Here is a 12,254-nt window from a genome sequence, read left to right as displayed (position 1 = left end):
GTACTATTATTTTTCTCACTTTACAGATGAGGAAATAGATGTTCAGAGAGGTTAACGTGATTCGCGCAAGGAAGCCAGGCTATGAATTGGGCGGACTGATTTCTAAGGAAGTGCTGAGTCGGCAGCGCAGTGGGACCCTGGCTGCAGCCTGGGCCTCCCCGCCCCCAGGAGCCAGGGGTCCCAGCGTCCCACCATTAGCATAACCACGAGCAGCCCAGAAACCCAATTACAAGAGATGACTTGGGCCCCAGCCAGCCGGGCGGCGCAGTCTCCAGCTGTGCAGGAACGAGGGGCTGGGGCCCAGGGGAGCCCCGCGGAGTCGGGAGGGACTGGACAATGAGGGGAATGTGTTCTGGGGGAGGGGCCTGGAGAGGCCGCTTGTCCACTGCGCCAGGGGCGCTGTGGGTGGGTCCTGAAGGCAGTCTTGACTTCCTGCTCAGTCCCTCTTGGCCAGAGAGGCCCACTGCCCCTAAGGAAGGATCACAGGTTCCTCTGCCTCCAGCTTGCTGGGTGGTCTCAGGCAGCCCCTTGCCCTCTCTGAGCTTCACCTTTCTTCCCGAAAAAGGAGAAGAAAAGTTGGGGCTTCCCTGGTGGCTCAGACGGTAAAGAATCTGCCTGCAATGCAGGAGACCCGGGTTGGATCCCTGGCTCGGCAAGATCCCCTGGAGATGGGAACGGCTACCCACTCCAAGATTCTTGCCTGGAGAATCCCATGGACAGAGGAGCCTGAGAACCAGGGGCTAATTGAGCAGAAAACTAACCACGGGTTGGGAGGAGGAAAGACTGCTGGTTCTGAACACCTGGGCAGGTCGGGGGTTGCGCTTCCCACTTCCCCATGAGGGCCAGCCACTGTCTCCTGCCACCTGGACGGCTCCACTGCTGGCCCTGTCCAGCAGACGGTTCCCCTCCATCCTGTCCGGCAATGGGTGCTCCTTTTCTACTGATGAAAGCAAGTGCGCGCGCACACACACACACACGGTCCCTCGACCCCACCAACAGCCCAACAAATATAACGTCATAGAAATGAAGCCCACCCTCCCTCCCTGGCAGAAGAACCCACCACTCTGAATTTGGTATGTGTTTTCTTTGTAACATCTTCCCTGTAGCTCAGATGGCAAAGAATCTGCCTGCAATGCAGGAGCCCCGGGTTCGATCCCTGGGTCAGGAAGATCCTCTGGGGAAGGGAATGGCAACCCACTCCAGTATTCTTGCCTGGAGAATCCCATGGACAGAGGAGCCTGGTGGGCTACAGTTCGTGGGGTCACAAAGAGTCGGAGACGACTGGGAGACGAACATTACTACTATACTACTTTCTTTTTAACAATGTAAAAAAGTTATTATTTATATTTGTCTGTGCTGGGTCTTCCCTGCTGCACCGACTTTCTCTAGCTGTGGAGTGTGGGGGCTGCTCTTCAGCTGCAGTGCGCGGCTCCTCGTTGCAGGGCTTCTCTCGTTTCGGAACACAAGCTCTAGGAGCGCGGGCTCAGGAGCTGCTGCTCTTGGGCCGGGCTCCAGAGCGCAGGCGCAGTAGTCGTGGTCACCGGCTTAGTTGCTCCACGTGGGGTCTTCCCAGACCAGGGATGGAACCAGCATTTCCTACATTGGCAGGCAGACTCTTTACCACTGAGCCACCAGGGAAGCCCTGCATGTATTTTCTTTAGAGTTGTACTCTGTACGTCCCTCAACAGGCTACTGCCCAGGTCCTCATGTCTTAGAAAGTGGAGCTCCTGGGATCGGCTGCTACCCTTCACAGCGAGGCTGGGGTGGCTCCTCCGGCAGGCCCGGGCTGCTCTGGTCGGGCTGCTTTCACTGCTGTGTAATATTCCAGGCTGGGACATTCCCACACTCATCTACCTGTCCTCCCACCGACCATCAAACATACTCACTTTCTCTCTTGCAAACCCAGCCAAAGTAGCATCTTGCACACGGCCATGAGCCCAGGTCCAGAATTTATTTCCTGTATGCCTGGGAATGGGACTGCTGGGTTGTGGTATATGAACATCTTTTAACTCGACTAGTTACTGCCAAATTGTTCTCCAAAGCGGTTGTTCAGATGATCGTTTTAAAATATAAATTAGATCATGTCACTTCCCTGCTTGAAACTCTCAAATAGCTTGCTATTAAACTTAGAATAAAATCTATATTCCCCTCCACAAACGCATGGCTGCATTGCATGCTCCATTCTCCCTGGTCTCCTGGACTTCTTTCTCTTCCTCGAATAGGTCTGGCTCTCTCATGCCTCAGGACCTTTGCACGTACTGCCCCGCCTCTGCCTGGCACACTCTTTCTCCAGCTGTTTCCAAACTGACTCCTGCTCATCTTTCAGGTCTTCAGTGAAAATGTTGCCTCTTCTGAAAGGCCTCCCCCTGAAGTGCCTCCCACCCTGTTCCTCTTATCACCCCGTTTAAGTTCCTGAGGAAGACACGTCATGGTTCTGGAGCGATCCCATCCTCTCATTTGTTTGCTGGTTCATTACCAGCGTGGCAGCCTGTAAGAGGGCCTGGTCTGCCTTGGTTGTTCCTATGTCTTGGAGGCCAGCATGGCTGGCACCGAAGATCTGCTCTCTGTGTCATTCATTTATTCAATAGATGTTGATGCAGCCCCATCTGGTTGAAATGTTCAGAGGAGAGTGAGGATGAGTTGAGGGCAGAGGGGCAGCCAGGACCATGGGGCCCTGAGCCTTCTCCCACGGCCTTGGGGAGCCATGGAGGGTGCTAGAGTGAGGGAGCATCAGGGTCAGGCTAGCACTTTAGAAAGCAGCGCCGGGGCCTCCCTGGTGGCTCAGGGGTAGAAAATCCACTTGCAAATGCAGGAGACACGGGTTCGATCCCTGGTCGAGAAAGATCCCACATGCTGTGGAGCAACTAAGTGTGTGCGCCACAGCTACAGAGCCTGCGCTCTAGAGCCCGGCAGCCGCAACTGCGGAGCCCACAAACTGCAGCTATTGACACCCAAGCGCCCGAGAGCCTGTGCTCCAGCAAGAGAAGCCACTGCAACGAGAAGCCCGCGCACTGGCACTGGAGGCTAGGCCCTGCTCGCCACAACGAGAGAAAGGCCTGAGCGGCAAGGCAGACCCAGCATAGGCATAAATAAATAAATAAAACAGAGAGGGGGAGGCAGCTTCTCAGAGCTGAGGGGGCGCCTACTGAAGGAAGTGGACCTGGAGGTGGGGGCTGGGGGGACGGTGGTGGCCAAGGATGGGCTGATGGACGGCCAGGAGGAGAGGTCATGCTAAACCCACAGGGACCAATTAGGGCATGAGATTGGCTCCAAATGTGGCACAACCCAGTCGATGGAAGGAGAACCCTGGTGTGAGGGAACAGCGGGGTTCTGGCCTCTGCGATGCCCGGCCCTCACCTTCCACCACCGCAGGAAGCTGGGAGGGAGCTCTCCCCGGTATGCTGAGAAGGGGGCAGAGGTCCAGAGGCGCATCCTGGGAGCCCGGCAAGGCCCCCTCGAGCTAGTCAAGCCCCTCTGTGTATAGACGGGGAAGCCGAGGCCCTAATAGGAAAGGAACTAGAAGACCACATGGCCGAATCTCAGCCTCGTTGTTGCTTTTGGAATACGAGGTGTGGTACTGAGACCAAACAGACATCCTTCTTCCCAATAAAGACTGAGGAAAGGCGGCAAGCCCGTGTGCGGTGCAGGGAACGTAAGTCAGACACTAGGAAGGACCCGTGTAGAAACTCCGCCCACCAGACCCAGCCTTCTCTGGCCGCCTCCTGTGGGCAGTCCTGTCTGGGGCTCTCAACACACAAGGCTGGGGAGGTGGCTCATTCAAGGTCACTCGGCCAGGACGAGGTCACTCTCGTTCCTGCATGCTCAGTCGCTTCAGTCAAGTCCGGCCCTTTGCGACCCCATGGACTGTAGCCCCACCAGGCTCCTCTGTCCATGGGATTCTCCAGGCAAGACTACTGGAGTGGGTTGCCATGCCCTCCTCCAGGAGGGGGATCCAGGGGATCTTCCCAACCCAGGGATCGAACCTGTGTCTCCTGAGGCTCCTGCATTGCTCTTTACCGCTGAGCCACTGGACAAGAGGTCACTCACCTAAGACCAGTGCTCCTTTGTCGGGAGGGCCAGGGCTGGGGCTGAGAAGCTCCAGTTCCCTCCTGTCCCAGGCCCTGGGGTCCGGGGGCTCAGGGTGCCCCCTCCCTGAGGGTCTCACGGCGGCCTTCTGGCCCCTCCCATGTTGTGTCCTGTGGGGACCAGATAGGACCCCAGCCTGGTTCCGGCCCAGCAGCTTCAGGTGGCCCTGGACTGGGCGCCCCTGCTCCTAGGCCTCCCAGCTGCAGCCGCACTCCTGGCAGGAGGAGGTGGCAGCCATTGGTATGCGAGGCGGTGCTTCAGCCCCTCTGAGGCCCAGCCTTTCCGCTCAGCTCTTTAAGGATCCCTCCTCGGCAGCGGCAGCGTGGTGGTTGCTGGGCAACCCCATCCCCCACTGTCACCCAGACCCTCCCCCTCCTCCTGCACCCCCTCCTCTCTGGGTCCTCCTGGTGCCCCATCGCAGAGGATTACTTAGCTCAGAACCTGCCAGGCCTGGCTGTCCCTGTGCTGGGCAGACTGGGGGGCCTTGAGTGACCCCACCCAACCCTGGCTCTGGACCACAGCTCTGCTCCACCAGGACTCGGGCTGGGGATCCTGGCTCAGGACACCTCATCTGCAGATTCCCATGGCTCCACCCCCAGCCTCAGTGGCTTCAGCTGCCCTGGGTTATTGGAGCTTGTTGGGGGGACAGAGAGGACCCAAGGGGAAGGGCTCAGGAACTGAGTCCTCCGGGGAGGTGGCCTACTCGGGGCACTGGGCTTCAAGAGCCCCTGGGTGGTGGTGGAGACCGAGGCAGTAAACTGGGGCAGGCGTGGGAGCGGGAGGAGGTGGGGAGGATTTTGAGCCCCGAAGGTCTGTGGGGGGGTTAAGAAGAGGCGACGGTGGGGTGGAGGGGTTGACTGTGGAGGTGGGGCTTTAGCAGGTCTCTGAGCCTCCAGTCTTGAAACCCCGAATTTTCCACCCCCCACCATCCTCCACCCTGCCCTCCACTTCTCCCGCCTTGGGCAGTCGGGACCCTGCTCCCTGGCTCCCCAACATTGTGGGTATGTGCCCTTTCTTTTCCTCCCTCCAACTTCCTTCCAGATCAGGCCTGTACTTCGAGCCTCTCCTCTGTCTCCCGGGTCCCACAACCCTCTGCCCACCAGCTGCTGCTCCCCACCAGCCCTCTGGACTTCGGCACGGGCTGACCCCTCCACTCACGCTGTCCTTTTAAGACACAGCTCACATCTCCCTTCCTGAACCTGACTTAGGATGTGTGTAACAGGTGCACGATAGCCAGAGTCAAGAAATGCTTGAGTCGTCCTCAGGAGCACTGCTTCTGCTGGGAACAAGGGCTCAGGAGTGAAGGGGGTAGGGAGGAGCAAGAGGCAGCCCCGGCTGCCTGGAGGAGGTGGGGGAATGGGGTGGTGGTGATGTCATTTGTTGGGGGACGAGGAGGGCCCATCAGAGACAAGTAGCCTCAGTCTAACCAGGGCCGGGGAGGGTGGGCTGGTGGGGAACCCCGGGCCCTGGGGTGGTACGGTCCTGCCTCTGCCTCAGGCCAGTTCTGACTCTTTGGCGTCTTTCTCCCCACCCACCCAGGGGCTTGAGTGGTGGCTGTCAGTCCGGATCTCCATCCTTCACCTCCCATCACCCCCACCCATACACACACTCCAGGACCCCACCGTGCCATACTCCCGGAAGTGTGTGGCTCCCCTCTGAGCCCCTGGGACCATCATCTCGGGGCATTTTGAGGAATCACAGCTGGCCTCGGGCAGCTCTGTCCCTGGTGCCTGCAGGGCTGTCTCAGCAGCGCCTGACTCCTCCCCAGGTGCCCAGTGCCGCAGCAGGTGCTGGGGACATGCAGGGACCATGAGAGGCCCAGGATGTGCCCTCAAGGGGCTCGCAGTCTACTGGGAGGGACAGACACCAACAAAACACACAACGAACACGGGCCCCATCGATCCTGAGTCTCACCAAAGCGTCACGTACAACCGGGGAAGAAGACGCACTGCCGGCCACGCCCCGATCTCAGAGATGTGGAAGTGTGGTCCCGTAGATGAGAAACAGGGTCACATAAATCACACAAATGGGGCTTCTGGGTGGCTCGGATGGTGGTAAAGAATCCGCCTGCCAGTGCAGGGCACACAGGTTCGATCTCTGGTCCAGGAAGATCCCATATGCCCTGGAGCAACTAACCCCGAGCACCACAACTACTGAGCCCGTGCTCTAGAGCCCGGGAGCCGCAACTACTGAAGCCCGCATGCCCTAGAGCCTTCCTCTGCAACAGGAGAAGCTGCCGCAATGAGAAGCCCGCACACGACAAGGAAGAGTAGTTCCCACTTACCTCAACTAGAGAAAGCCCGCCTGCAGCAATGAAGACCCAGGACAGCCATAAATACATAACTAAAATTATAAAAAAAATATATAGACTGAGCTAAGCACTTCCAAGGGGAAGACAAGGCGGGGAAGAGAGAGCAAGTGACCCCATTGGGAAAAATGGGTCTGGAAGGCCTCTAAAAGGGCAGGATGGTCAAGCCCTGGGCTGAGGGGTCAGTAGGAGCTGACTTGGTCCGGAGAGGCGGGAGAGGGCAGGGTGGCGGGACTCAACTCAGTGCTGCGGGCAAGAGGGCACCCAGTGGCAGAGAGCAGCCGGAGCCGGTGGGCTCCGAGCCCGGCCACAGGCTGCCCTGCCCACCCTTCCCCACGGCCCCCAGCACCTGTCCTCGGGAGTTGCTGGCTTTGTCTGACCTAACTTTGCCCCTGCTGTGCCTGCTCCCTGGAGCACCCTCTCTGGGACTTCCTCCCGAGTTGGGGCCTTGTTGCCCCTGAAATTCTGCCCTGGGTCCAAGCCCTGCCTGTCCTGTGCTGCAACCCTCCGTGCTGTGCAGGATGCAAGGCTTTCACGCACAGAGGCGGGAGGGAGAGCGTGGTGGTGCTAGGAGTTGGATCAGAGAAGTTGCCGTGACTTTCCGATGGGAACTGGTGTGCCCAGCCAGGTGTGCACCGCCAGCCTACCCGCAGGCTACATGCTCGTGATTCACGGAAATGTAACCGGATGCGCCTGGGTGTCACCAGGAGACCACGGTCTGGGATGGCCAGGTGTGCAGTGACGGAACTTCTCGCCCCCATACCCCATCACGTGCCCCCAGAGGCAGGGGACCCTGGGGTCTCGGAGGACAGTGATCTCCAAGACCAAGAACCCACAGATGGGGCCACCGGGAGGCTCTCTGGCTCCAGGTGAGGAGCTGGAGGTCTACCCTCCCTGGAGATGATGTCTAAGCTGGGGTCTGGGGGTCAGGCTAAGCCTTTGACTTTTGGGCAGCTGGCCCAAGGTCATGCCCTCTGAACAATAGCTCTTAGTCTTTTTAGGGGTGCTGACCCCTGACCACTCACTCCCTCATGGGGCTTCGTTCCTGGACACCCAGCACCGAGCCTGAGGACAAGGGGTCCCTGGTGATGCCCACTGACCATCCAGCAGGGCAGACCCTACCCTTCTCATGGGTCAGGTAGTCTCTCCTGCTGCCCCCAGCCCAGCCCAGCCCAGCCCAGAGCAAGTCTCAGCAGGGCCAAGAGTGGCCCAACCTCGACTGTCAACAATTTAAACACGATGAGCTGTGCTGTCGCTGCACTTCACAGTGTACAAAGCACCTTCCCCTCGGGGCCTCATCAGACTGTCCAGGAGCCTCAGGAGGGGCGTGGTGACCCCGTTAAGATAAGGGACAGGGAGGCTGGTGGAGGGCCAGGGTCAGCAGTGGGTAAGTGGTGGGGGGGTGAGCAGAGTCCACATCTGAGAACTCCTGAGAGGGCAGGCAGGTAGCGGGAGGCAGGGCCAGCATGACCCCGGCTGCCCGGCAGTAGGACCCACTGCACCTGGATGCCAGACACCACCTGGGTTACTGACGCCCTGGGGCCTGGGGAGCCGGGGCTTTGGTGAGCCCAAGGCTGAAACTGTCCCTGTGTGATCCGTGCTGCCTCATGCAGACAGCATCTCTGTGAGTGCCTGGCTCGAAGACCAGCTCAGTCCTCCTGGGCCAGGGTCCCACCAGCCCATGCCCTTGGGGAGCCCCGCAGCACCCAGGGGCTCAACTCAGCAAGTGTGTGCTGAATGAACGAGTGATCTTTCTGAACCTCACGGCCAATAGTGCCTCTGCTGTAGCCACCCTCCCTGCACCCTGCCCTTTCCGAGACAAAGGCCAGACTCTCCAGACTTGTCCAAAGCCCTGTATGGACACCTGGCCTGGATGACATCAGTCACCTCAGCTTCCACCATGGCCCCCTTGACCGCAACCCCCCAGCTCCAACCAAGAATGCCAGACCGCCAAACCCCAGGCTCTTTCACGTCCCTGACAAGCTGAAATGAGCTTCTGGGGTCTGCCCAGAACATTCCTCCTGACCCTCCACGACCAGCTCAAGGGCCACCTCCCCTGGAAAGCTGTCCTTGAGGTTGCAGTTGACTTGGCCCCTGTGTCCTGGGGTCACGTGGTGACAACGTCTGTTTCAGGAAGATCCTGCTAAGCTGTAACTATTGAGGTGTCCACCCCGCTGCTGGATTCCCAGCTTGGCCAGGGCGGAGTCTAGCAGGGCCTGATTCCCTTTGGTTCTGGGTACCCAGAAAGCACCCGGCACAGTGGACCTCCATGTTCCCTGAACTGTGTGTCACCACTGGGAACATCAGCTTGATGGACAATCATGCAGCCATTAAAACCACTATTACGGGGATTTCCCTGGTGGTCCAGTGGCTAAGACTCCCATTGCAGGGGGTCTGGGGTTCGATCCCTGGTCAGGGAACTAGATCCCACATGCCACAACTAAGAGGAACCGTGTGCCGCAGGTAAAAGCTCTCCCATGCTGCAGTGAAGATGAAAGATCCCACGTGCTGCAACCAAGACCCGGCACGGCCAAATAAATAAATATTAAAAAAAGAAGAAAAAAGAGCTATACCCATACCATCCACTCCACTCTGAGGCTCTGAGTGCCTGCTCTGTGTCAGCCCTGTGCTTGGCGTGGGGGTGGGAGGGACAGAAAGGGGTCCCTCCTTCAAGGGATTCAGTTTAGAGGAGGAGGGAGACACAGACATAATTCCTGAGCAACCTGTTAAGTGCCACGACAGAGGGAAGACAGAGCCCCAGGGCCCCCACGTCCATCTGGGGGTCTGGGGAGGCGGAACGGAAACCAGAGCTCTGTAAAAATTACAGCCGGCAGTGTGTGGACAAGCCTGGAAGGGAACAGCGGCTGACTGAGGCTGATGGAGGAACCAAGGCTGTTGACGCCACAGGGTGGTAGCGTTGTGGGTTCTTTTTCTTTCCTTTATTGTTGGGATAATGCTGTTTGGACAATAAATAAAAATTGGGAGGAAAAAAATAGCTGTTTGGTGAATTGAGTATAAAGCAGGGGAAGGGAGAAAGGGAGATAGGGGAGGAAATGGGGAGGGAAAGGAAAGAGGGCCCCAGGCAGAGGGATCCAGACAGAGGGGCTCGCTCTGGGCTGGGGGTGGCGAGATGGGTGGGCGAGCACAGGACGTGGGGGAGACAGGGGCCAGCATCCCTAACGGCAACCTGCTCCCAGGGAGAAGCCAGGGGGGTGTCCCAGGGAGGGGGCCGGCCAGGCACCGAAGGACAGCAAAGCGCAGGGTAGGCTGGGCTCCTGGAAGGGTCTAACACCCGCCTGCAGCTGGACAGTGGGTGGAAGGGGCCGGGATGGCAGAGGGGGTCCCAGCCAGACTGGGGATTCTGGGCATGGACCGGCAAGCTGTGGGGCCCAGGTGGAGGTGGTGGGGCTCCAGGAAGAGGTTGAGGACTTGCTCAGAACAGGCCTCCAGGAGGAAGGGTTGCAGGACCAGATGACTGAGCTTGGTGACAAGGTCTGGCCAGGGGAGGCGCAGACAGACGGAGGGGCCTCCTTAGTGTCCCAGAGAAGGCCAAGAACATGGGGACTTTCCAGGCTCAGAGGAGGGGGGTCTGGTCCACCCCCACCCTCACACTAGACCTCACACAACAGGTGCAGACACTTCCTAAGTCCCTCATGTGTGCCAGGCACTGCCCTGGGCACCTTCCTACTCCTCCAACCTTCCTGTTAACCCTTGGAGGTAGGCTATTCACGCTCCCATTTTTACAACAGGGGACACTGAGATTTGGAGAGGTTAAGTAACTGACTCAAGGTCACAGTCAGCTGGTGAGGGGCAAGGCCGGGCTGGGGGCCCTGCCCGCTCAGGCAGCTTGGCAGAGCAAAGGGAGGGAAGCAAGCGAGGGGGAAGGGGCGCCAGGCAGGGAGGAAGGGGTTACCTTGGCACGCACAGTAGATGATGGGTAGCTGTTTGTGAATGAATGAATGGGTGGTTGGTTGGAAGGATGAATGAATGAGTGCAGAGAGGAGGGGTGTAAGGGGAGGCGCACGTGAGCGAGAACCCGATTCTCTCTCCCCGCCCCCCCCACCCCCCGCGCTGGAGGCTGGCTCTGGGAGTCTCCCTCCTCAGCCTCCCCGCCTCCACTGGGGACCGACACCCCAACCTCCTCATCCATTTTAGCCGAGGGCAGGAGGAGGGGGACGCGGAGGCCGAGTCTCCCGGGTTGGGCCCGAGTCCCCGCGCGGCGGCGCAGCCTCCCGCTCCAGGTCCCGCCGGCCAGTGCGCAGCGCGGCGCCCCCGCCCCCGTCGCCTCCTCCCCGCCCTCCCCTCCCGCCCCGCTCCGCGCCTGCACGCACGGCCCCCGCCGCCGCCGCCGCCGCACAGCCTGGTTCCCCGCGCCCTGCTCGCCGCCGCCGCCGCTCGCGCAAGCACCGCTGCTAGCCCTCGCCCGGCCGAGCGCACCCACCCCGGCCGCCCGGCGCACCCCTACCCCGCCCCGCGCACGCCCCCCGCGGCTCCGCCGGGCGCCGGAGCCGGGCAGATGCGCCGCCGCGCGCCCCCCGCCCTGGGCCCGCCACCGCGCCCCGCCGCGCGCCGGGGGCTCCTTTCCCGGGCGCCCCTGGGCGCCCTCCGGCTCCAGTTTCCGCCCGCTCCTTGGAATAACCCCTGAGGCTCCAGCCGTCGCCGCAAAGTTTCCCGAGGAGACCCGCCTCTCCGGCCGCTGCGCAGGTAAGGATGGATGTCGGGGCGGGGGCCGGGGTCCGCGCGTGCGGGACGGGGCTCCGGGGCCAGCGAGGCGGGGAGGGCGAGTGCAGGGAGGCGCTGCAGGATCCCTTTGCCCGCCTTTGCCCGGCTGCCACGGGGACCGTGCAGCCTTTGGGATTTGGGGAGGGGGTCCCCCCCACCCCGAGTCGAGAGCTGAGGACCCATGGCGCTGGCTCCGCCGCGGGGAGGCGCGGGGTGCGCGGCCGGAGGCTCCACTCTCCACCAGGGGCTGGAAAGGGCGGGGGCTCGGCAGGAGCCCCGACCCGAGCCCTCACTGCGCCCCCAGGGAGACGGCCCTGCCCGCGGGGGTCGTCTAGCTGAGCCGGACGGTGCCGGCTCTCAGAGCCGAAGGGCTTGGGGCGCGCGAAGAGAGGCAGCCTGCCGGCCCGGGCGCCTAGCTCCCGTCCCCACCAGCCTCGTGAGTCACGGCTGGAGCGAGGTTTTATTTTTAAAACGACTTCAAGGGGGGCTTAAGCAGCCTCCAACTTCCCTCCCCGAGCGCGCCGTGAACTGTCAGCCTTGCTCGGGGCAGGGGACCAGGGCGGTGCACCTGGCGGATGGAAGGATGGGACCTCCGGTCTGGAGGCCGGGGGCGGCCGGTGCCCCCACCCCCAAGCCAGAGGCCGGGGGCCCGCCCCTCCTGCTGGGGACTGGAGGCTCAGGGCCGGAAGGTTGGGGAGTGTTGTTGCCCAGCTACAGGGAGCCCTGGCTGATCAGAGCTCCCCGAGGAGGAGAAAGTTGTGGAGCGGTTGACATCAGGGAGCTGCCCCAGGCTTCCCGGCGCCCCGGAGGGCTCTGAGGCTCTCTGGGGTGTGTGTGGCTTCAAACACAGCCCATTTGGGCTGTGCGAGGCCCCTGTGGCTCAAGCCAGAGCGCTGATGCGAATAAATGAAGCCTGGGCTGGGGGCAGAGGTGGGGGGCAGCTGGGTCCTACCCTGCCCCACCCTGGCCCCTGCATCCTCAGGGACAACAAGGACCAGTCTGTCTGATTTCCCTCCCCAGGTGAGCTTAGGAGGTGGGGAGCAGGCTGTCCGTGTGGGCTCACGGAGCCCGTAGAATGAAGGATGCCACTGGCAGAGGAAGGTGGGCTGGGGCATGTCCCTCTCTGCTCAGCAGCTGT

General features: G+C 61.0%; 2 protein-coding genes across 4 annotated transcripts in view; one reads left to right on the top strand and one right to left on the bottom strand.

Moving 5' to 3' along the window:
• MACROD1 (MACRO domain containing 1) overlaps window positions 1–12,254 on the bottom strand; it is a 155,094-nt gene that overhangs the window by 23,330 nt on the left and 119,510 nt on the right. The window lies entirely within an intron of this gene.
• The window catches only part of FLRT1 (fibronectin leucine rich transmembrane protein 1), an 86,929-nt gene continuing 85,612 nt past the window's right edge, over window positions 10,938–12,254 (top strand). For both annotated transcript variants that reach the window (XM_027532564.1, XM_027532567.1), the window contains exon 1: window positions 10,938–11,098. The gene's annotated coding sequence lies outside the window, so the exon portion shown is untranslated. The remainder of the gene's footprint in view (window positions 11,099–12,254) is intronic.

Source organism: Bos indicus x Bos taurus, chromosome 29 (genome assembly GCF_003369695.1).
Source record: "Bos indicus x Bos taurus breed Angus x Brahman F1 hybrid chromosome 29, Bos_hybrid_MaternalHap_v2.0, whole genome shotgun sequence".
NCBI lineage: Eukaryota > Metazoa > Chordata > Mammalia > Artiodactyla > Bovidae > Bos > Bos indicus x Bos taurus.
Note: the sequence above shows the minus strand (reverse complement) of the source record. Positions and strands in the feature narration are given on the sequence as shown.